At 42.7% G+C, this 18,954-nt stretch overlaps 1 protein-coding gene across 4 annotated transcripts in view; it reads left to right on the top strand.

Moving 5' to 3' along the window:
• The window catches only part of APOD (apolipoprotein D), a 63,790-nt gene that overhangs the window by 18,580 nt on the left and 26,256 nt on the right, over positions 1-18,954 (top strand). Inside the window, exon 1 of one of the 4 annotated variants that reach the window (XM_084871758.1) lies at positions 13,614-13,770. The exons of the other annotated variants lie outside the window; for them this stretch is intronic. The gene's annotated coding sequence lies outside the window, so the exon portion shown is untranslated. Of the gene's footprint in view, positions 1-13,613; positions 13,771-18,954 lie in introns of those variants that run through there. 4 annotated transcript variants of the gene reach the window in all.

The raw sequence follows: 18,954 nt of genomic DNA, 5'->3' as shown, positions 1-18,954 counted from the left end.
AGTAGCTTCCATCTCATTGCTGAAATCCCTTGTTTATGTAATGTTGTATACCTTTTCCACTAGTTCTTTTAATATATAAATTATAGTTATTATATGGCTTTCCTATTGCTTTTTGAACAGAAAACCACAGACTCAATGGCTTAAAAGAACACACATGTATTATCTTATAGTTCCAGAGGTCAGTACTCTGAAATGGGTCTTAAAGGGCTAAAACCAGTGTCAGCAGGCCTGCATTCTTTCTGGATGCTCCAGAAGAGACCTTGTTCCCCGCCTTTTCTAATGCGTAAGACATTGTTATCACAGTTGCACGCAAGTCCCCCTTTATTTATGTGTTCCTTTGTGTCCCAATTCCAATTCTTGTTCCTCTCTCTGTCCCCTATATATGTAAACATCCTAACTTGTTTAATGTGGATCTTTTTATTTGGTTTCTTACAAAATTGTTTGATATGCATAGGATTTTAGTTATGTGTTAGTATAGTTATATATTGTCTGGTTTCATACTTTTAAAATATATATTTTTATTGATTTCAGAGAGGAAGGGAGAGAGAGAGAGAGAGAGAGAGAGAGAGAGAGAGAGAGAGAGAGAAACATCAATGATGAGAGAGAATCATTGATCGGCTGACCCCTGCACACCCCACACTGGGGATTGAGCCTACAACCCAAGCAAGTATCCTGACCTGAAATTGAACCTTGACTTCCTAGTTCATAGGTCGACACTGAGCCACGCTGGCTGGGCTGGTTTCATATTTTTTAATACAGCACTGTATTTTTAAGATCCATACATGTTATTATACCACAACTAACCTTCTGCTTCGAAGTGCTGTATAGCATATCATGGTGTGCATCCACCATGAGTTACTCCATTATTCCAGTAATGAACCCAGACTGCCTTCAACTTCACAAATAGCACTGCAATACGTGTTCGTTTGCATGACCTCTTATGCACCTGCGTGAGATTTCTTTGAGACAAACCAGGAGAGGAATTGCTGGGTCATAGAATATATACGATTTGACTAAATCCTGATTCTCTCCAGGATGGTGGCACCAGTGCCCTCTCCCACCAGCTGTTCAGGGCGTTTCCTATAACTTACAGCTCACACATGTGTCATTACTATATTCTCTACCATTTACCAATCTAATAGGTATAAAATGATGTCCCTTTGTTATTTTAATGTGTACTGCTCTGGTGACTAGTCTAAGTCAGTTGCTTTTGATCTATGTGACTCAGTTGACTTTTTTCCCTTGTGTCTCCTCAGTTGGGAATGTTTCCCAGGCCCTTTTTAGGGCTTCCCACAAGTATCATTTGGCCTTCCTGCCTTGTTTACTGTCATCACTGATGGTAATCAGATATAATCAGAGGCAAACTAATTCTTTCCTCTAGTCATTGGCTTACATGGTGAGTGGGATTATGGACATGCAGGTGCCTGAATTTCAGGCTACAGCTTCCATTGGCAAGACTTTTGCTACAATAGTGTTTGTTTCATTTTAATTGCAATAAGTAATTAAATAGGAGTTTTTAATCACCATATTTGGGGTTCTTTACTCAAGAAGAGAAACCACTTCTTCTTCAAGGTGTTCATTAATGATATTTAAAAGCCATTATGGCACGGTCAGCATGGTTCAGTGGTTGACCAGGAGGTCAGGGTTCAATTCTCACTCAGGGCACATGCCTGAGTTACGGGCTCCGTTCCCAGTGGAGGGGTGTGCAGGAGGCAGCTGATTAATGATTCTGACTCATCATTGATGTTGCTATCTCTCTCTCTCTCTCTCCCCCTCCTCTCTGATATCAATAAAAATATATATTGAAAAAAATATTTTTTTTAAATCCATTATGCTTTCACCTCTCTAGGATAGACATGTGGCTGAATGAATGATCTGTTTGAGAGTCCAAGGCTGTGCCTTGAATGTTTGTTCAATTCTATGAAAAAAGTCAGGCCTTTGAGGAAGTTGGGTCAAAGGTAGAATTTGGAAAACAAATAAGACTGTGTCCAAATACTCTCTCAGTAATAACCAAATGAAAAATGACATAAACTTCCTCTAAGTACTTTCATATGTCTAAACATTTTAGGCTTCGGGTATAAATGCCAATACTTACACCACTACTGCTCAGTTAAGGACAGGATCAAGCTACATAAATCCTCCGAGGGTGGATTCTTCTAAGGTCAGATGAGTAGTCAAATTTCCCTTTGCAAGTCCCGGAGACTCTGGTCACACAAAGTCCCAGAAATTGGTTTGTGGGTCATCGCTTTCTCTAGACATCTGTCAAGCACATTTCCATCCTAGATGTTTGCTGAGTTCTACCTACATTTTTACAACAATGTAGCCACCTGCTCCTTCCAGTCTAGCCTGATCTTCTGCACAAGTGGCCAGATTTTACTACTGGATGAACTATATTTGGCAAAGACAGTCTGTTTTTTTAAGAAAAAAAAATGTGCCTCTTTGTATCTCACCCCAACTGATATGCATACCTCAGCTGTGGTTATGTTAGAAAAGAACATGGTTGTTGCCTGGCCAGTGTGGCTCCGTGGTTGAGTGTTGACCCATGCACCAGGTGGTCACTGGTTGGATTCCCAGTTAGGATACACCAGGAACTCCAGGCATCTGCCATGTGTACAACTTCCAGGTGGTGGGCTTGATCCCCAATGGGCAACATGCAGGAAATAGGTTGATACTGATGTTTCTCTCTCATCGATGTTTCTATCTCTCTCCCTTTCCTGTTCTCTCTCTCTGAATTCAACAAAAACATATTTTTAAAAAATCCAACAGGGCTGTCACATGATTTTAGAAGAAAATCTCACTGGTAGCCACCCCACTGGTTAGTAGCAGAGGGAAGGTTGTGCCCAGGGCCATAGTATACATCTGTACAGTTTTCAGACTGTACATAAAGGCCAGTAGAGCTGGTGAATGGGAACCGAAATCCAAGCTTTGGGTCCTGACTGAGAGATAGGTCTTCCCCAAAGGGTCCCCACAAATGTGCCCATAAGCTACCAGAGGCCCCACAAAATCAGTGTTAGATCTAAAAGGGCCAGATTCAGGGAAGGCTGAGAGCAGACAGAGGTTGCTGTTCGGTCCTGAACACAGGCACTATGTTCTGGGTTACACCTTGTAGAAATTATATGCCTACAACACTGCCTGGAAAATGCAGGTAAATGCCTCCTCTCTTGGGAGAAAAAGGTTGTATCAGCGGTTCCCAATGGAGGAGGGGGATTTATTCCTCAAAGGACATTTGACAAGTCTAGAGATGTTTTTGATTGTCACAATTGAAGGCTGCTACTGGTGGTTAAAAGCCAGAGGTGCTGCTAAACATCCTACAGTACACAGGACATTCACCCATACTAGAGCTATCTGATCCAAAACATCAATAGAGCCTCTATGAAGAAACCCTAAGAACAGGAAGGTAAGAAACCCTAAGAACATCCAAAGGTGGATGCAGGGTAATAATGTGGTTATTTTAATCTAATATTTTAGAGGTGCCAGATGTATATTTAGGTTTTTCCTTGAAGTAAAGTTTTTCCCTCCACCCCAGTCCTCCCCCATCCTACCCTCATTTCCCTTTCACCTATCCTCAAGATGCTCAAAATAAACTTCTACATGTATTGTGTGAGTGTCCATGTGTATGTGTCTATGTGTATATGACAGGGGAAAAATAGAGACAGGCTGAGAAAGAAAGGAAGACACTTGAAGAGGCAGAAAGAGATGTTCAGAGAAAGACAAATAGTGAGGGAGTCAGGGCAAGAGGGGTAGATGATGGATAGATAGATGATAGATAGATAGATAGATAGATAGATAGATAGATAGATAATGTGGAGGAGGGGCTGACATTCTGCAGGAAGTAGGGTGCAGAGGAGGCCTCAGGGTGAGGTGACTGTTGAGGTGAATGGGGAGGGAAGGCATTTTTTTTTTAATATATTTTATTGATTTTTCACAGAGAGGAAGAGAGAGGGATAGAGAGTTAGAAACATCGATGAGAGAGAATCATCGATCAGCTGCCTCTTGCACACCCCCTACTGGGGATGCGCCCGCAACCAAGGTACATGCCCTTGACAGGAATCGAACCTGGGACCTTTCAGTCCGCAGACCGACGCTCTATCCACTGAGCCAAACCGGTCCCGGCAGGGAAGGCATTTTTGTCAGGTGAACAGAATGAGGAGTGAGGATGCTTGATGGGTGGGTTTGAGGAATGGTAGAGGGCTAGGAGGTGAGGATGCAGGGTGGACGTGGGCAGTGGAGGAGTAGAGGTGGAAAATGAAGTTGAAAAGGGCAGTTATGACCCCCCATAGCGCCCTGATGCAGGATTAGACCTTGAATCCATGCTAGAAGTTGTACACATGGTGGATGCCTGGAGTTCCTGGTGTAATATTTCCTCACTTCTTTCAAGTTTTACTTATGTCACCTTTTCAAAGAGATGTCCCCTAAAATTTTTCAATCCACCTTTCTGGCATTCCCAGCCCCCGCGTCTATCCTTGCCTGTAGTACTTGTTGTCTAGTAACATGATATAATAAACTTATTAATTTAATGTTTATATTCCTTGACTAGAATGTAAGACTCATGAGAGGAGAGATTTTCTTTTGTTTATCAGTGTATCTAGAACAGTGCTTCATGCACAGTAAGCGCTCAATGAATACTTGGTGAATGACTAAATGAATGAGCATAGAGATTAGCAGCATTCCTCCAACTGTTAGCTCCTTCCCAGAACTTTACATCTCACAGCTGCTCCTCAGGAGGTGTAATAGATTTTTAGCCTTGCATAACAAATTACCACAAATGTAGGGTTTAAAATACACACATGCATTATCTGACAGTTCCTGTAGGTAAGGCGTCCAGTCACAGTTGGGTCTTTTCTCTAGGCTCTGACATGACTTCAGAAAAGGTGTCAGCTGGGGTTGGGTCTTAGCTGAAGCTCTACTGGGGAAGGGGCCACTTCCAGCCCCTCAGCTTATTGACAGAGTTCAGTACTGGTAGCATGTGATGCAGGGCTTCCATTTCTTCTGTTTCTTCCATTTCTGTTGGCTAGAGACTGCCCTCAGCTCCTAAGGCTAACCTGCAGTTTCCTGCCATGTGAGGTTTCCCAATGTGGCCACTTGCCAGAAAGGGAAACAGAGACTCCAGCAAGATGGTCATTATGACTTTATGTGACACTAGAGGCCTGGTGCACAAATTTGTGCATGGGTGGGGTCCTGCTGCCCACCCCAATTGAGGGACCCCACCATCCTGATTGAGGGTGGGGCAAGCTGGGGGGAGGAATCGTGGGCGGTTAGCCAGCCAGCCTTGCCCCCTGCTCAAACTCCTGGTCAAACTCCCAGTTGAGGGGACAATTTGCATATTAGCCTTTTATTATATAGGATAATGATGTAATCCCATACACATAATCACCCACATCCTGTCACCTTTGCCATATTCTATTGATTAGAAATAAGTCACAAATCCCACCCACTCAATAGGATGTATCACACAAGGGCATGAACATCAGGAGTTGGATCACAGAGGCCACTTTAAGGGAAAGTCCCCCATAACGGGGGAGACCACTAGAGGTGATGCTTCTGCTGTGGACACCATCAGCCCCTTGGTCTTATGTACACCCCAGTTTCTGCATATATTAGAGCTATATATGCATGTGCCTGCCTCCTCCCACAAGATTGGGGGCAGGGACTATTCTTGTTTATTGTTAGAGTCCATTTCTAGTGCAGAGCTTGGCATATAGTAAAACATTACATTTGGAAGAGTAGGTAGAAGGATGGATGGATGGATGGATGGATGGATGGATGGATGGATGGATGGCTAGTGAATGGATTTATGGGTGAATAGATGGACAGAAGGGAACATGAGGTAACAAAACAAGGGAGAAGGCAAAATACCTGGACAAAAGTAGAGTATCTCTCACCTGACAGTGGGACCACTCACTATGAAGGACAAAGATATGAGCAATAAATTATACATATGCTCCAGCCTTGTTACTGGAACTGCTACTTGGAGTCATTCGATCAGAGCAGCCAAGAAACCAGAGGTAAACAGTCCATCTTTGCCAGATCTTCTTTTTCCTCCTCAGGGAATGGCAGTGAAAAACATCATGAGGGCTGTCCAAATGTTTCATGTGCAAAGGCACCAATGAAATCCTTCAGTTCTTGGTGACTTTGGCAGGTCTGGAGGTATTTCCTAAGAAATAAACTGAAGGAAGAAAGCAGAAAAAGTATTCCTTTGTAATCTTCTCCAAGGCTCTAGGCAAAGGACTTTAATAACAAAAGATTTTGAAAGTGCTTCATACAATAAACATTGAATTTTGACCTAAACCTTCTTGAGAAATTGCTCCAGTGCAGGATAGTAAGTCAAAGTTGTTCCTGGCTTGACCTCTGAGTCCAACATGGAAGCCAGGTCACAGGCACAGCTAGAGGTGGAGGTAGGGACTCAGACTATCATTCCTCTGTTGGAACTGTGGGAAGCCTCATAGTTCTCAACATTGCTTAATGTGTTTTCTACCCACATGCCTCATGGGAGGAAAGATTGTGACATTTTCTGGCTGAGAGCTTTAGACTGGATGACCTTGGATTAAATCTTTATATATGTATCTGTTTTTCCCCTCTTTTGCTTGAATTTTAATGATTTCTTTATCTCAGCTGGTCCATGACAAGTAATTTGCTTTATGTCATGTAAAGGTCATTAATAGGCAAGGTGAGTGAACTGTGACAAGGTCTCACTAGAGGCCATATTTTATGTCTGCTAATCAGGGCCAGACTATAATAAGGCTGAAGAACACCACTGTTTTTAAAGGTGATTACTGGGCCTTTTGCATAGGTTCAGGTTTGTAAAAATATTCATAAGAGAAATTTGGGAAGTGTCTGGTGCTTAGTCTTCTGGGGAGGAGATGGACTTCAGACTCTCTGAATATTCTGATAAGAAGAGAATGTCAGATTCCAGGGTAGATGGCTAACCTTTAAATAGAAATTTTAGCTGATTTCCCTTCCCGTGTGTGTGTGTGTGTGTGTGTGTGTGTGTGTGTGTGTGTTTATAGCATATCAGTATGCTGGCACCTCACTAAAGGAACCTACAGAAGTTGATGGATGACAATGGGATACTGATATTGCCCTGAGAGCAAATGAGTAAGGAAAATTTGGAATTTCCAAAAGAACAGAGTTTCTTCTTGTTTTGAAAGCCAAGTCCTCGCTTGAGAAGAAAGGGGCTTTACTCTGTTCCTCATCACATTGGCTTGGCTCCTACCTCATCGTTTAGTTCTTCCTCTAATCTGTAGAAGTCCCAAACTGAGGAGCATAGTTTCTCTGGATCCAAAGCCAGTAACTAGACCTGGAAGCATCATGGGAAACATTAGAAGAAGACCTGCTGCCTCCGTGTTGGGGGTCTCTGTGTATTGACTACACACTTCAGGCCCCAACTTCTAAAAGCTGACTTTGCACGGGTGGAAAGATTTTGCATGAAGTAATGAGCAAGTATCAATTCCCCTGTTGGGTGCACAGCATTTTGCTTAGTTCTATGAGGAGACACACAAAAAATAGTATGACCCTTCCACTTAGTGGCAGATGTGGATTATTCCAGGGTCATCAGGAACCCCTGATCAGGGAACTGACACTACCTGGGGAATACTTCCAACTTGGGTAATTCCTGGTGCTCACAGCCCACCTGAGCATATTCATTCTTGGTTCCCAGGTAGCGTCAGAGAAAATGCAGAGCCATCATTTCTCTAGCATGGACTAGTCAAGCATGTTTCTGTGTAGGAAAAAAGAGTGAGTACACACACCCACACACACACCCACACACCCCAGAAGTTTGTCCCAAGCCTGTTCACTCTGAGTTCTCCCTGTATCCCATCCTTTCAGTGGGAGGTTTTTTTAAAAAAATATATTTTATTGATTTTTTTACAGAGAGGAAGAGAGAGTGATAGAGAGTTAGAAACATCGATGAGAGAGAATCGTCGATCAGCTGCCTCTTGCACACCCCCCACTGGGGATGTGCCCTCAACCAAGGTACATGCCCTTGACCTGAATCGAACCTGGGACCTTTCAGACCGCAGGCCAATGCTCTATCCACTGAGCCAAACCGGTACCGGCATAGTGGGAGGTTTTTTTATGGCACGGACTAGGATCACTTTCAATAAATAATTATAAGTAAATAGGCTCTGTTAGAATACAAGACTTTCATTCAATGTGTTCCCTCAGAACAAAAGGATAAGACCCAACCTTTTCTCTTTTTCCAGTGAATCTTGTATGATTGTTTCTTTCTTCCTAAGTATGGGTTTCTCAGACTGCTAGTTTTTCTTCTCTACCCATTTCTTCTCAAGAAATTTAATCTCTATGGAGTATTTTTCAAATGGATGGACACTTCTAACAAAAACTGCTTTCTCAATAGGTCTATATCTTTCTGACTTTCTGTTATGTAAAAATGCATTTGGACACAAAGGCCTTCTTATCTATCTTAGTACTACATCCTGTCTACCCTGGCCCACTTTTCTCTATTCACACAGGCTCACTCATTTTTAATCCAGTTTTATTTGTTTGATTGATTTTTTTTTTCTGTCCTCTTGTTTGGACTCCACGCTCCATGAGGGCAGAGGCCACATCTGTTCTGCTCTTCACTGTATCCCTAGCACCTAGCAGAGAATTTGCCATTTAGGAGAATCTCATTAAAATTTTGTTGAATGAATGAATGAATAAATGAATAAATGAAAATGTTCATAATAAGTGACATATTATGTTTTCCTTAACCAATTAAAAGTAAAATGCAGGGGAGAAACCAAGATGATGGCATAGGTAAACACCTGAACTTGCTGCCTCGCACAACCACTTCAAAACTATAACTAAGAGACAAAATGGACATCATCCAGAACCACAGGAAGGCTGACTGAGTGGAAATTCTACAACTAGAAAGGAAGAGAAAAGCACATTGAGACTCAGAGGAGGTGCAGTAAAGTCCTGAGGTACATGGAGACAATGGGTGTGAGCTGCAAAATGGCTGCTGCTTCCCTTCTACCCTCCAAATCTCACACAAGAAAGGAAATTCTGGAAAATGTGGTTCAGCCTAGCTAAGTTGACACATTACAAAGTCATTATAGTGGGCACTCGCTGTTTGTTAGATAAATGAATGAAAGAATGAATGAATGAATGAATGAATGAATGAACTGGCACAGCAGCAATAAGCACTTGTCCATCTGGTCTCCCTAGAATGAGAGCTCCATAAGGAACAGGATTTTTCTCGTGACCTGCTGTGACCAGGCCACAACCAGAACTAGAACTACTGAAACACAACTAGACTGTACCCTGAGGAAGTCAAGGTCAGATTCCTAGAACTTTGTCCTGGAAGGTCCCAGGTTTAGCTAGCTCAGATTTTTCACTTTTTTGTCAGATGGTCTTGCATGAACTCTGATGCAATGGCAGCATCTCTGTCACCTTAGTGTCTCCCTAGCCATACAATCTCACTATTGTTTTAAAAGATGTATGCCATGCCCTAGCTGGTTTGGCCTGCGAAGTGAAGGGTCCCAGGTTAGATTCCCGTCAAGGGCACATACCTTGGTTGCAGGTTCCCCAGCCCAGGTCAGGGTGCGTGCAGGAGGCAACCAATCACAGTGTCTCTCTCACATTGATGTTTCTGTCTGTCTGTCTCTCTAAAAATCAATGGAAAAATATCCTTGCCTAAGGATTAACCAAAAAAATATATATGCCTCTCTGCCCCTATGACTCTATCTCTATATGTCAGAAATACCAACTATCAATCATGGTGCTCGCCAATGGGTGGATTACTGGTTCCATTGTGCTTTTCCTCTTTGTGCTTTCCTATATTTTCCACTTTTCTTTTTTCATTGCATGTGAATTACCTGTATCATCCCATACACAAAACAGTTACAAAAGTGCTTTTGTGTACTATCACTAAGGAGGCTGGAGGGGAAAAAAGAGAGAGAACCAGTATTTGTAAATTTTTAATATAAATATTGCCAGCAGAATCTTACATCTCAGCATGAGCCACTTAAAGTATAGATGCTACTTCTAAAATTACAATATCATTGGTAAGTGATATACAGGGCAGATCAACAATATAATATTTGTACTTTGTGCTCAAATCTCTCTCAGACAAACCCTGGGGAAGTTTATCACCTGCCAAATGTTGGTTTTCAACTTGAATTAGACTTTTCTTGATCTTTGTACCTTATATCAACTAAAAGACTATCTACTTTATTTGCCCTCAGAAGTACAATAAATAAAATAAAACAAATGGAGATAACTTCCCATTTAGTATGTATGATAGCTTCAGAATTACATGGTTAAAGATTAAAGAAAAGATGTCAAGAAATGGTGTTTGTGGGTATGAAAAATGCAATTATCACTGTCTCATGGATCTAATAAGCAGTATAAAGTAAAATTAAAACAGAGCTAGATATTTGGCTTTAAATGAAAATCAGAGCATATTTGAAGACCAAGCTTTATAATTTCATTCCTGTTTTTATGGCTGGGTAAAACCTACTGGCAATAAAAAGGATCAAAGTTTCTTCTCCCAAACCTCCCTAAACAAAGCACTTAGGTGGCCTCAATAGATTACATAAGGAAGGTTAAGATTGTTCTAAATTTTGTTTTCTTAACTAAACTAATTCTTTTTCTGCAAAAAGCTTTGTTATTTCTATTTAGTCCACAGCATGGGAGAGGGCTCCAATGTGATTAAAACGCTGCCTAGTGGTTGAAGGGAAAGGCTCAAGCACATGCCAGATGCCAGGGAGATGGTGAGGGGCCCCTCAAAGGCCTCTGGGCTCCAAAGGCTCCTACTCATGTTTGCAGGCGAGCCTTTCGAAGAGATACTCGCTCTGGCCAGGCCGTGGAGGTTAGTCAGGTGGTTTGCCATCTTCTCAATGAGTTTCACCTCCTCATCCATGAAACGGTTCTCCAGGAAGTCACAGAGATGAAGTTCTGTGCAGACAGAACCAAAGGCATGCAGTTCCAAGACAGCCTGGTTCAGGTTCTTCTCCATGACCGTGGCAGCTTCCACAGCATCCCCGAGTTTTATGCCTCTCATCTTGGGAAGGGCTTCTGCAGGTCCTGGAAGAGGGCTTGGCTGCCACACTTGTTTTGCATTTACAAGAGATGCTTGGCACCCTCAAGCTTCTCCCGACCATCTTCCGGAAGGAGTGGCCCACACCCTCCGGAGCCACATGGTCTAGGTCAGAATAGAAGCACAGAGAGAGGTAAGTGTAGGACACCCTCAGATGCCAGTTGACCAGGCGGTTGACAACAGACTCCACCTCATTGGAATATTTCTGACTAATTTGGGAGCTCATGGTTGCTTAGCAATAAGGAGTTAAGCTTAAAAAAAAATTTTTTTTAAAAATGGTGTTGGCTAGTCCCAGAGGCTGAGGGTAGCTGAGCTCATTCCAAATGGTGACTGGAAAAGAGTTTGGAAGGTGGTCAGAGGCTAGAAGGTGGGTGTGTCCTGCCCAAATATTGTTGAAGCAAGAGACAAATCCTGGGAGCTTCTGAGAGCATTGCCTCCTCTGTATAGAGGTGAGTCAACAAGAGGCAAGCTCACTTCTGTCCCTGGTCTTCCTCAGCTTTTCTTCTTCTCTCAGGCTTCTCCCTTATTTTATTCCCAAGTTTGACAGTTCAACCAAGCAAGGCCGGGGGCCCTCTTGACATACGAAGGATAGGTGAGGAGACAAGTTTAGTGCCTTCTCCCATCATTTGTATCAAGGCAAAAGTGGGTGGGATGAGCATCAAGGGTAGTTTGGGGAAGGGGGGTGAAGGATGAAGACAGATGGAAAGTCAGAAAAGGGATCTTCATTTCCTGAGAAGCATATGGAAGGAAAAGGACCAGTCCTCTTATAAGGGAAGAATTATGGGAACACTGCATGTGTCTGCATTCTGGGTTTCATTTGCACTACATGAGAGCATGACCTTTTATTTCCACCAAAGAAACATGTCCAAAATTAGGCAGGCACTTCTTTCAACCCCCTCCAGTATGGCTCAGTAAAATCCCAAGACTGGTTCTCGTCTGACCTCTTGAGGCTTATCATAAAACGTCTGTCTTTCTCCTGGAGTCTGAGGTCCTGATCTCTCAGCCATAACACTTCATCATATATTGATGACGAATCCTCCCCCTAAAAGAGTCCATTCTGCAATGTGGTGGAAGAACCAACCAGACCACGTGGTTCCTACAAATAAACTGGCCCATGGAACGTGGGATGTTCCCCTTCTCAGCCAGTTATTTCATGCTGGAGAGACAGATCTTTGCATTTATCAAGCATCCACTAGATTGGGTGCCAAACAAGTTCACAGGGGTAAGACCATGAGAACGACACACAGATGAAATTCCTCTGGTGGCAAAACAAGCTCTATGAGAACAAATGTACTTGGAGCTTGACTCCATCGCTTCTGTCTTGTGGTGGGTTACTATAGTTCATCAGGAAAATAGTTTGGAATTTGCAAAATCTCTAAATCCTCCGTGGGGAATGTGTGCTTCTTGGCTTCCCTACAGCACCTTTGTGAACCTAAGTTAGGTTTATTAACCACCTTCTTGGTTGCACCACTATTATTATTCCCATTAGAGTAAAATAGTGCAGAAAAATAGAACCTGTGTTTACATTTCTGTTTCAGGTAAACAACTTCATCTGAGAATAGCAGATGCTGTTTTCCCATGACTATCTTCCTCTCAGTGTCCAGGCTAGAGGGCCTGCAAAATAGAAGCATCTTTCCCAACAGCACTTTCTACATGCCCTTCCTCACCCTGTAGCTATCTCTCCAGCTTTCCTCCTCCATGGTAAGCGCACACATAGGAAACCAAAGGGGGCTCTGGTCAGTGTTTCTCAATGGTTAAAGCATTGGCCTGTGCACCGAAAGGTGGCAGGTTCGATTCCCCATCAAGGACATGTACCTGGGTTGCAGGCTTGATCTATGGTCCTGGTCCTGGTTGGGGCATGTGGGGAAGGCAACCAATAGATGCGTCTTACTCACATCGATGTTTCTCTCTTCCCCACTCCTTTCCACTCTCTCTAAATATCACTGGAAAGAAGGGTGTCCCTTAGGTGAGGATTAACATAAGATATGTACAGAGTTATGTAGCAATTCAAGGGTTTAAATGGTTCCCAAGCTAATAAGACTCTCCCTTAACTTCCTTTTCTGGCTCCACTGACCTACCTGGGGTCCCGTCTGCTTCTCATACTAGGTACCAAATCACAGTCATGGAATTTTATGTACACAGATAATAATTTAATAATAAATAAATAAATATAAATAAATAAAAAGAGGATGAACCTTTGATCTGGGAAGAGGACTACCTTGCTACTTCAGCTGCAAGTTGATGACACAGCTGGGCTTGAAATCCTCCTGTGTTTGTATTCACAGACCTATGCTCTTTCAAGATTCAATCCTTGGGTATAAACAATAACAGGCTGTCAAGTTACCAAAATTAAATTAAGTCAAAATAAAATAAGCCTTTGTTGGCCATAACATCATTGAGAGGAGATTATAAACTCTCTCATTCCCAAGAGTCTCAGGGGGTTGAGGAACACAGTGGATATGTTCAGTCACATGAAACCTTCTTTCCCTCCACTATCTACCCAGTGGCCATTCGCAGCATGACTCATTCCTAACACTTTTAGCTCTTGCCTCTGTAAAATCATAGACACTCAGGAAAGGAAGCGGCTTTAAAGAGCATACAGAATAACCAACTGCCGGGGTGCATCTGAGATCACATATGTTAGAAGCAGCTGCAGGCACCACCTGATGTTTAATCCCATGCCTGTGTCCACAGATCCTGGTGAGGCCTAAACATTTGGCAGTTATCCGGTGAGTTAATCTGAATGGGAATTAAACTATGTATTTTAAGCCGGAATGTTCACTATGCCACTTGAATTAATCTACTTGGCAGTCTACACTGCAACACTCGTGTAGTAGAACTGGGGAGTACTCTCTACTTAACGATATTCAAGTATGAAGTCCTGGGGGTATCCCCTCTGCTCCACAGGAGGTCCTCATGTAGCCGCTCAGCCCCTGGACCAGAAATGTGCTTCCTCCCAACCCAACACGATGCTGTGGGAAGCCCGGTACAGGGACCTGTGCTGTGCCGACCCCGCCGCTCATCTGCTCACTGCTCACTGCGCATCTGCTCACAGTGCCTCCTTTGTACCATTGTTTGTTTTTTGGGTGTTTGGGTTTTCTGGTTGTTGTTTTTTTAAACTGTTCCTTCTCCCCCGCTTTAACCACATTCCCTCAGGGCCTCAGTTGAAGCCGGCCCTGCCCAAGCACATTGCCACAGCGGAATTTGTGATTACCTCTAAGTAGGCCATGGACATCTTTTCAGATGACCCTTCTGAAATGAAAGAGTCCTGGGAAATCCAGTCACTTCTCCTCAAATGGAAGCGCAGGACTCTGGAAAATTCCACAACCCTGGTTCCTGGTTACTAGAAGAACAGGGACAAGAAGTGTGTTGGGTTGACGCCTAATCTTTAGGGCAGTGGTAGGCAAACTCATTAGTCAACAGAGCCAAATATCAATAGTACAACGATTGAAATTTCTTTTGAGAGCCAAATTTTTTAAACTTAAACTTCTTCCAATGCCACTTCTTCAAAATAGACTCACCCAGGCCGTGGTATTTTGTGGAAGAGCCACACTCAAAGGGCCAAAGAGCCGCATGTGGCTCTCGAGCCGCAGTTTGTCGACCATTTGCTTCAAGGCATTGATTGGGTTCTTTTGAGTGAGTTAGGGTAAATCTCCAGGAAGTGGAATTCTCAAACTAGAATAGTTACTATAACAACATGAAGATAATCTCAGGGCAAATTGTAGGGAAAAAAAGCAAATGTCTGGGGTAGATAAGATATCAATTGAAGGACTTGTATACATGCATATAAGTACAATCAATGGACACAAAACTCTGGGGAGGGAGGGCATGTATGGGAGGGAGGGAGCAATGATATATGTACACAGATAATAATTTAATTTAAAAAAAGTTAAAAAAAATTATCATCATAAAGGCAAGAGGCAATCAATATACTCAGAATATCTATAAAAAAAAAAAAAAAGGCAAAAACCCTTAGGGTTATAAAGTAGAAACCTCCTTCAGGTACAGGAGTCTTTCTTCAGATGAGCCCCTTCTAGACCTTTATAATAAAATCAAAGACCTTCTATTCGTGGTTAAAATTTCCCTATTTGAACCAGATTTAATGAGCCAAATCTTTCTTTCACATATTTTTTTCTTGAAAAGTTTGTTTTCTTAAATGTTTGTTATTTTAACTACGTCAAAGAGGCTCAGTTTAAATATACAGAATGTACCAGGAAACAAGACATGTAATCATTAAAGGAAAAATGAATAAAATCATGTTTACTTGAGAGTTCATGACGCCAAAGATAAAAACATTCCTGGCCCAAAGTTCTCTTGTGGTCTCAAAGTTCCAGAGTGATAACTCTGGATACTTTGGGGTCCTGAGGATCCTAACCTTTGTCCTTCTATTGAGTGGAAGTGGCTTGGGGATGAGGAAGATAAGAGATCACTTGCAGCCTCTGGAAGAGCAGAATAGAGTTGCCCTGGACCATTCATGACAGGATGCAGAACTCCTGAATCTTCAGGAGTTTGCCTGGTTAATGGCCACATCCAGCATTTCCTGTAAAGGCTCTAGGTGAGGGAGGCTGAAGGCAAGTGACCAAAGCAACTACTCAGAGGGGGAAAGACCTAGCATGGCAAACTCCAAGGATTATTTTTTTTAATTTAATTTAATTTTTTTTAATCTTCCCCCGAGGATATTTTTCCATTGATTTTTCTTTTAAAGAGAGTGGAAGGGAGGGGGAGAGACAGAGAGAAACATCGATGGATGTGAAAGAAACACATTGATTGGTTGCCTCCTGCACATGTCCCGATCAGGGTGGGGGATCGAGCCTGCAACCAAGGTACATGCCCTTGACCAAAGTCAAACCCAGGACCCTTCAGTCAGCAGACCGACACTCTTATCCCCTGAGCCAAACTGTCTGGGGCAAGGATTTTATCTTATATGTTGAATCTTCCTAGTGTCTAGCAAAGTGTCTGGTTCTCCGGAAGTGCTCAGTAAACATTTGTTAAATTAATAAATGTTTAATTTATAAGACCAAGTCAAAGATTTAAGCCTGGGGATAAGGAAGGCAAAAGGAAATCTAAGGGGATTAGTCAGAAACTAGGGAACCTTAGTAAGTTTCAGAATCATTATCTCAACAGAGAAAGTTCCTTTAACCCAAGACCCAGGTCCAAATGCAACTCTCACTACGGCTGTGACATGTGGTGTGAGCTTATTGACGCTTGAACTTTCTCATGGCAAATTAGATAGTGGCTTGAGCTAAAATATTGCCAATGAGTAGAGGGAAGGGATGAAATAGAAATGTAGGAAAGGCTGGAGGGAGAGAATTTGGGAACTAAAAGTATTTAGTTGTCGAAGAATAGTGACTCAAAGGTGAAAATAATATGGAGGCAATTTCTAGTTCACAGGATTGCTGTAAGGAGTAGATGAATTAACCAACACACAGAGTTCCTGGAATAGTATTTGAGTGTCATTGGGTAGATTCTTAATAAAAGCAGCTTTGTCCTCATCCTTGTCCCTCTCCGTTTTCATTAAAGGCATGGCTATCCTACCTCGACACCTCAGAGTGCCTACTCCAAGGAAGCTCTGTCACTGATGTCTTTATCTGCATCTCATGATTGAAGGCCATGGGCATGCTCCTACCTCTGCTGGTTTCCACTGAACAGATAGAAATAAAAGTAGAAGTGTCTTCTCTCCAGGGCTACATCAGGAAAGCTCTCACAGCCATTCTCTCACAGCCAGAATGTTTTCTTTGTTCCTTTGAGACAGAGCCAACATCTCTGTGAGAGACAAAGAGGCAGCTGACTCAAGCTGAGTAGATGCTCTAGACCGGGTGATGGCTGCACAGTGGTAGCTGGGGCTGCAGTTCTGAGATTTTAAAACTTGCTGTGTGGTGGTATACCTCATGACAGCATGTGGAAGACTTTTTAAAAAACTGAACACATGCATTTTCAAATGTCAGGTTCTCATTCAACCTCAGAGCTCCCTAAAAACACTCATACTGAGCTCTCCTGTGATGTCTTCAGGGCTCTCAGCAAACACAGAAGGATCAGATACAAGTAGGGCCACTTTCCTGATTCTTTCCCCAGAAATGTATTCACACACTCACTTAGTCAACAAACACTTACTAAACTCCTACCTCGTGCCATGCTCTGTGCTGGGAATTGGGGCTTAAAAGAAAAAAAGGTAAGGCCATGTTCCTTTCTACAAACCTTGTAGGAAAGACAGATGAACCAAAGACTGGGATGTAGCGTGATGTGTTAGAGTGAGTTGCTGCAAGCAGCCCCAGGAACACAGAGGAGGGTCACAGAGCTCAGGCAGCATTTCAGAGATGACTTCCTGGAGGATAAGAAAGAGTTGGCTGGGTGAAGAGGGCAGCCAGGCCTTCGAGTAAAAGAGCAGCAAGTGGGATGTCCAAAGGCAAGTAAGACCGAGGCTCAGCGGTTCTCACCATAGCTGCACATTGAAACCATTGGCAGAGCTTTTAACAGTTATTGATGCCCAGGCCTTCACACAGACCCTTGAAGTCAGAATCATTGGAGATAGGGCCCAAGAATCACTCTTAAAATCACCCCAAGTATATGTAAGCAGAGTTAAGGGCCCCTGGTCTAAGGAAGAGTCACCAACACAAAATCTTTATAAAAGAAAAGCACAAAGAGTACTCCAATAGCTCACTCTACCTATATTCTGAAACACTCGCTTCTTAGAGTCTATGCAAAGTGTGCAAGATCAAGGGATGCACTGACCTATTCTTGAGTCTGTAACAATTCTACCACACAGCCCCCACCAAAATCCTAACTCAATGAAATATGTGCATCTCAGTCACCTCCTGTACCCCATACCCACTCCTCTGCCCACCCACTTGTCCCTTCCAGGAATAGTAGTAGCTCATGAAAAATCACTTGCCATTCTTAACGGAGTGTACTGTGGTCCTACAGTTCACTAATATTCTCATAGCTCTCATGAGGACCTATTTGTAAATACTAATTTTAGAAAACTTAAGAGAAGTCTTCCAGGTCAAACACAAAACTCCAGACACAATACAACAAGTGCCTTTGACAAAGTATATAATAAACCAATAAATCAAACTTGGCCATGTTTTTAGAGACTTGGATGAAAATATAGAAATCATGTCCCACTCTGAAAGGGAAAGGACTACCTTGGACCAAGCGACTGGCCAATCGCTCTTATCCACGAGAAGGCAAATGTGGAAATGGGTGTGAATCCCAGTTCGGCCACTTACTGCACCATGTTGGGAACAATACTTAACTGCTGTAAACCTGTTCTCTTCTCCATGAAATAGCTATAATCACATCTACCTGACGTGGTTGCTCTTGGCTTAAAGGAGAATATATGCAAGGTACCCAGAATAACAAGTATCCAGTATCTGACAGCTGGCTGATCAGTCAGTGATAACTCCTATAATCAGGATTTATTTGACCTTATACTTTATTATCAGAAGCTGTGCTATAGGAGTGGAAAAAACACAGGAAGTAGAAGGATGGGCCAGGTCGAGGTTCTCCTCCTGCTGCCACTTTCTCTTGTCCCTGGAGGCAGCACATGACCCTCAAGACATCTCAGTCTGCAGGCTTCTGACTCTCAAGGGTGGTTCCCAAATGCACATCTGAAGCTGCAATACCCAGATGATGACAGTATCTAAGAGTCTGATGATGCTCCATCACCTTTTACTGACCTCTCTAATGACCAGCATTGAGAAACTGCCCTTCACTCCTCCACACTCAATTGGACTTGCTTAAAAAGGTTAGTTCTAAGACAGTATGTTAATGGAATTTTGTCAGATTAAGCAGGAACTTCTGGTAGGTTCTTTAGCCTTTCGTGCCATGGACCCCTTTAGCAGGTTGACAAAAATATCCATAAAGGCATAAAGTAAAAGACACAGAGTTCAGTTATACTGTAATATAATTCAATC

The sequence above is a fragment of the Pipistrellus hanaki genome (genome assembly GCF_964339955.1).
Source record: "Pipistrellus hanaki genome assembly, chromosome: 2".
Lineage (NCBI taxonomy): Eukaryota > Metazoa > Chordata > Mammalia > Chiroptera > Vespertilionidae > Pipistrellus > Pipistrellus hanaki.
This window is presented reverse-complemented; position numbering and strand designations above follow the sequence as displayed.